The sequence below is a fragment of the Mandrillus leucophaeus genome, unplaced genomic scaffold, assembly GCF_000951045.1.
Source record: "Mandrillus leucophaeus isolate KB7577 unplaced genomic scaffold, Mleu.le_1.0 Scaffold96, whole genome shotgun sequence".
Lineage (NCBI taxonomy): Eukaryota > Metazoa > Chordata > Mammalia > Primates > Cercopithecidae > Mandrillus > Mandrillus leucophaeus.
The window spans coordinates 4,354,817-4,360,975 of record NW_012110474.1 but is presented as its reverse complement, the minus strand read 5'-3'; the positions used below and the strand labels follow the sequence as shown (position 1 = coordinate 4,360,975).

At 44.0% G+C, this 6,159-nt stretch overlaps 1 pseudogene; it reads left to right on the top strand.

The window, feature by feature from the left end:
• The first annotated feature begins 6,008 nt into the window (after positions 1-6,008).
• The window catches only part of LOC105532456, a 1,285-nt pseudogene continuing 1,134 nt past the window's right edge, over positions 6,009-6,159 (top strand).

Here is a 6,159-nt window from a genome sequence, read left to right as displayed (position 1 = left end):
CAGGGTTTCACCATGTTGACCAGGATGGTCTGGATCTCTTGACCTCGTGATCTGCCTGCCTCGGCCTCCCAAAGTGCTGGGATTACAGGCATGAGCCACCGCACCTGCCCATTTTTGTATTTTTAGTAGAGACAGGGTTTCACCATGTTGGCCAGGCTGGTCTTGAACTGCTTACCTCAAGTGATCCTCTCACCTCAGCCTCCCAAAGTGCTGGGATTACAGATGTGAGCCACTGCGCCCAGCCTAACCACATCATTCTTAAACTACCTGACCTTTTGGAACTCACAGTTGAAGCTAGGAATTCTCTATTTTGCCACTCTGTCTACAATCATCCATTATCTACATAATATTGCAGCTCTTCCATTATATTGTGGAATGGCTGTGAAGTCACACAAGGCTCAATGTCAAGTGTCGTCTGATACTCCATCGCACAACTAAACCCCATGTCACTTAGCAACATTTCCCTGCCCTGCTCTCTCCGCTCTTGTTGAGAAGCCTGCTCCGAGACTGTGGAACTTAGCAGGGGTGAAGGAATATCTAGTGACTGATGCTTTATGTCCAGGAATTTTCAAAGGCTGTAGATGACTTTTGGTTTTGGGTGGTAGTTTTTGTTTTCTTTCTTACATTTTTTCTTTATTAAAGGATTAGAATTTATAAATAATAGAGTGTACTGCACAATGGAAGATGCAGAACACAAACACGTTTAACTAGAATAGTATTCTTTAGCACTGGTGGTGCCGCACCTTTATTGCTAAAGACCTGCTGTTGGGAAATGTGGACACTCCCCTTCTTATACTTCAGGTTACAGCCCTGTCCAGTTAAGCAATACACTACTTCACACTGGAGACCTGAATTTAAATGAGTTACAACTAACTTTTATGTAGGGCAGCAAGGCGCATGAAAAGGAAAACAAATGAGTACAAAGGATAAAAGAATCACTCCTTTCTTTTCTTTCTTTTTTTTTGGAGGGAGGGGAAGAGTCTCACTCTGTCACCAAGGCTGGAGTGCAATGGCGTGATCTTGGCTCACTGCAACCTCTGCCTCCCAGGTTCAAACAATTCTCCTGCCTCAGCCTCTTGAGTAGCTGAGATTACAGGCACCCGCCATTATGCACAGCTAATTTTTGTATTTTTGTAGAGATGGAGTTTCACCATGTTGGCCAGGCTGGTCTTGAACTCCTGACCTCAGGTGATGTGCCTGCCTTGGCCTCCCAAAGTGCTGGGATTACAGGCGTGAGCCACTGCACTCAGCCCTTTCTTTCTTTTTTGAGTCAGAGTCTCGCTGTTTCACCAAGGCTGGAGTGCAGTGGCGTGATCCCAGCTCACTGTAACCTCTGCCTCCCAGGTTGAAGTGGGAATCACTCCTTTCTATATAACACCTTGGTGTAATTATAATTCTGAGGGGATAAAGCAAATACATAAACACTAGCCTATATGGACAAAGCTAAGCTAAAATTACTGCAAAACCTTGTTCACATAATTGCTTTCTTTAAAAAATTAAGCTATAAAATATCTCTTGGTTAATCAATTAAAGTAGTAATTATAATAATTAAATAGTCGTATGTAATTAAACTCATGGTAAAATACTTAATTTTTTTTCTTTGTTTTTTTTTTTTGAGACTGAGTTTTGCTCTTGTTGCCCAGGCCGAAGTGCAATGGCATGATCTCAGCTCACTGCAACCTCTGCCTCCTGGGTTCAAGTGATTTTCCTGCCTCAGACTCTGGAGTAGCTGACATTACAAGAGCCTGCCACCACACCTGGCTAATTTTTGTATTTTTAGTAGAGATGGGGTTTCACAATGTTGGTCAGGCTGGTCTTGAACCCTTGACCTCAAGTGATCCACCCACCTTGGCCTCCCAAAGTGCTGGGATTACAGGCGTGAGCCACTGTGCCCAGTCGATACTTGAATTTTTAACCACTCAAGGCAGAAATAATTTATTTCCTTTCATCCAAAATGATGATTTTTATTTTTCATCTACCTTTCTTTCATAATAATTGTAAACAGTATAATCAATACTTATAAATAAATGCATGTTTTTATGATGTCAGAATTAAACTAAACATAATTTTTTCTTTTCTTTTTTTCTTTTTTCATACTTCATAGAAGTCATTATATGTGTTGTGGCTGGGCGTGGTGGCTCACATCTGTAATCCCGGCACTTTGGGAGGCTGAGGCGGGTGGATCACCTGAGGTCAGGAATTCGAGACCAGCCTGACCGACGTGGTGAAACCCCCATCTCTACTAAAAATACAAAAAAATTAGCCAGATGTGGTGGTGGGCACCTGTAATCCCAGCTACTTGGGAGGCTGAGGCAGGAGAATCGCTTGAACCTGGGAGGCAGAGGTTGCAGTGAGCCGAGATCACGCCATTGCACTACAGCCTGGGCGACAGAGCAAGACTGTGTCTCCAAAAAAAAAAAAGTATACATGTTGTAATCTGACTAGATACCAAAGTACCCATAATTATCTGATATGTGCCCATTAAAAAAAGGTATCTACTTTTACACTGGTGACAATAGAATATCCTCTTTAAATGTTTGTATTTCTTTTTGTTTTGTTTTTGAGACAGAGTCTTGCTCTGTTGCCCAGGTTAGTGTGCAATGGTGCGATCTCGGCTCACTGCAACCTCCACCTCCCAGGTCCAAGCAATTCTCCTGCCTCAGCCTCCCAGGTAGCCGGGATTATAGGCGCCCCACCCCAACTCCCACCCCTACGCCCAGCTAATTTTTGTATTTTTAGTAGAGAAGGGGTTTCACCATGTTGGCCAGGCTTGTTTCGAACTCCTGGCCTCAAGTGATCCACCCGCCTCGGCCTCCCAAAGTGCTGGAATTACAGGCGTGAGCCACCGCGCCCAGCCAAATGTTTGTAATTCGTACATTTTCTGGAATAAAATTCATTAGTTGCGTTTATATTGAAATGTAGTAATTCCTAGTTTCATAAATTTTATGTATATAACATTTGAAGGATCCTGATTTTTTGCCTTCTTATTACGTAGTGCTAAATACACAGTATACATGAGATTTTGCCGAGTTGAAAACTGCAATTATGGATTTCAAATAAATAATGCTAAACTAGTTATATGTAAAACGAGAAGGTTAGGTTTATTTATAAATATCTACTTGTATAGATTCTCTTCAGATTCTCTAATTGCATGACTTAAAATTCTCTCTCTCTCTCTGTTTTGTTTTGTTTTTTTTTTGAGAGAGTTGTTCAGGCTGTTCTTGAACTCCTGGCCTCAAGGGATCCTCTGGCCTTGGCCTTCCCAAGTGCTAGGATTACAAGCATGAGCTACCATGCCTGGCCTATGTCAGCTTTTTAAGAACCTTGAGATCAAAGAAATAAAAGAAAAATTTCTGAAAATTTCCATATGTACTGAAAACTCTAACTATATACTATATATTAAATCTAGCAAAAAGTTGATGGTTGGGAACCTGCAACCAGGATTGAATAGCCTTGTTTTATAGAAGTGTACCAAAACAATTAGAAAACATAGTAGCTTTTAAACAAAATTTGCTTACAAATTAGAGTTTAACACAATTATAAAGTAATAAATGGCATTAAGTTACATAGGTTATGTATCACATGGCTGACCATCTGATGCCTTCCAAAGGCTGCCAAAGCTGCTGCAAGCCAGGCTGAGGCTTGAAGAACCCCCGAATCCCTGTATCTAGAAGGATGCAGGTGTCTCTTGTCTAGGACATTTCAAGGAAATATCTTCTCCCTATTTCCCTGCTCACAACCAATTTACATACATAACAGGGAATCCGTAGGATCTGGAGGCTCAGAGAAAGGTGCAAAAAGGTAGAGTGACAAAAATGGACTTTTAAAATCTGTTCAGTCAGGTATTCTTTGGTTAACAAGTAGAAGAAAGCTATCCTAACCCAATTTAAAAGGGAATGATCAGCCAGGCACAGTGATGCATGCCTGTAATCCCAACACTTTGAGAGGCCAAGGAGGGTGGATCACTTGAGTCCAGGAGTTGGAGACCAGCCCTGGCAACATAGCGAGACCCCAACTCCAAAAATAATTAAAAATTTGTCAAGCATAGTGGCACATGCCTGTAGTCCCAGCTACTCTGGAGGCTGTGGTAGGAGGATTAATTGAACCTGGGAGGTTGAGGTTGCACTGAGCCATACTTACACTACTGCACTCCAGCCTGGGCGACAGAGCGAGATCTTGTCTCAAAGAATAAATAAAAATTGATTGATTAATTAATTAAAAGGGGATGATCAGAAATCCAGAGGGGAAGATCACAGATCCCAAGTAGAAGTCACAGATGTCAAAGTTGTCAGACCACTACTCTCTCCACCTTTGCATACGCCAAAAAAATGGCTGCCACTGCTCACACTACCTGACTCTCCAGCTCTGGTGTCCTCCACTGAGCTAGTGACTCAAAGTTGAAGTCTCTGGGTTCAAATTAGCAAGCAAAATAATTGGATTGGTGCCCACATAAGCAGCACATACACTAAAATTGGACCAATACAGAGAAGATGAGTATAGTCACTACGCAAGGATGACACCCAAATTTGTGAGGCATCCCATGTTAAGTGGGGAAAAAGTATCTGAATGGATTAGGTGTTCTTCTCTGATCCAATCAGCTGCAGCTAGGGAGACAAGGTCTAATGGTAAGTAGCATAGCTGCCCCTGCCAGGGACTCTGTGGCAAGGCAGATTTTCTGAGATGGGGAAGTGGGTAGGGATAAGACAATTAATATCTCAAATTCCTAGACACCAAATAGGCTGAAATGGACTTTCTCAGTTGGACTTTTTCATGTCTATCTCTTGAGTTGGAGGTTCAGGCTCTGCAGGGAAGAAGCGTCAAATCATATCAGCTTATTCTCCTTATTCCAAAAAAGGCAGGATTTCGGTGTGTGGCACATATAGGTTGGTTATTAAAAATTGGAGTGGTCTGGCCAGGCACGGTGGCTCACACCTGTAATCCTAGCACTTTGGGAGGCCAAGGCAGGGTGATCACTTGAGGTCAGGAGTTCAAGACCAGCCTGGCCAATATGGTGAAACCCCATCTATACTAAAAATACAAAAGTTAGCTGGGTTTAGTGGTGGGCACCTGTAATCCCAGCTACTTGGGAGGCTGAGGAAGGAGAATTGCTTGAACCCAGGAGGTAGAGGTTGCAGTGAGCCAAGATCACGCCACTGTACTTCAGCCTGGGCAACAAAGAGAGAGTCTGTCTCAAAAAAAATAAATAAATAACCAACTAAAACCTGTGTCCAGATAACAGAATAGCTTTTGTTCTTCAGCTCCACATAAAAATATCACTATAGCCAGGCACAGTGGCTCACACCTGTAATCACAACACTTTGGGAGACGAAGGCAGGCAGATCACCTGAGGTCGGGAGTTGTAGACCAGCCTGACCAACATGGAGAAATCCTGTCTCTACTAAAAATACAAAATTAGCTGGGCGTGGTGGTGCATGCCTATAATCGCAGCTACTCAGGAGGTTGAGGCAGGAGAATCACTTGAACCGGGGGAAGCGGAGGTGTGGCAAGCCGAGATTGTGCCATTGCACTCCAGCCTGGGCAACGAGTGAAACTCTGTCTCAAAAAAAAAAAAAAAGAAAAAAAGAAAAAAAATATATATATATATGATTGATTGATTGAGTTAGAAACAGAGTCTGGCTCTGTCACCCAGGCTGGAATGCAGTAGACTGATGATAGCTTACTATCGCCTAGAACTTCTGAACTCAAGCTGTCCTTCCCCTCAGCCTTCCGAGTAGCTGGGACTACAGGCGCTTGCCACCACGCCCCCAATAACTTTTTTTTCTTTTTGGTAGAGATAGGGTTTTGCTATGTTGTCCAGGCTGGTCTCAAACTCCTGGACTCAAGTGATCCTCCCATCTTGGCCTCCCAATGTGCTGGGATTACAACTGTTAGCCACCATGCCCAGACCACATAAAACTATCCGGAGAGGAGCGCGTCCCAGACCCGCGCCCACCAGGCGGTCCCGTCCCCTCCCCTCCCATCCCACCGCACCGCCGCGCCCGCCAGCCATGAGCTCCACACAGTTCAACAAGGACTCCTCGTACCGGCTGTCCGCCGAGGTCAAGAACCGGCTCCTGCGGCCGGGCGCGGTGGCTCAAGCCTGTAATCCCAGCACTTTGGGAGGCCGAGACGGGTGGATCACGAGGTCAGGAGATCGAG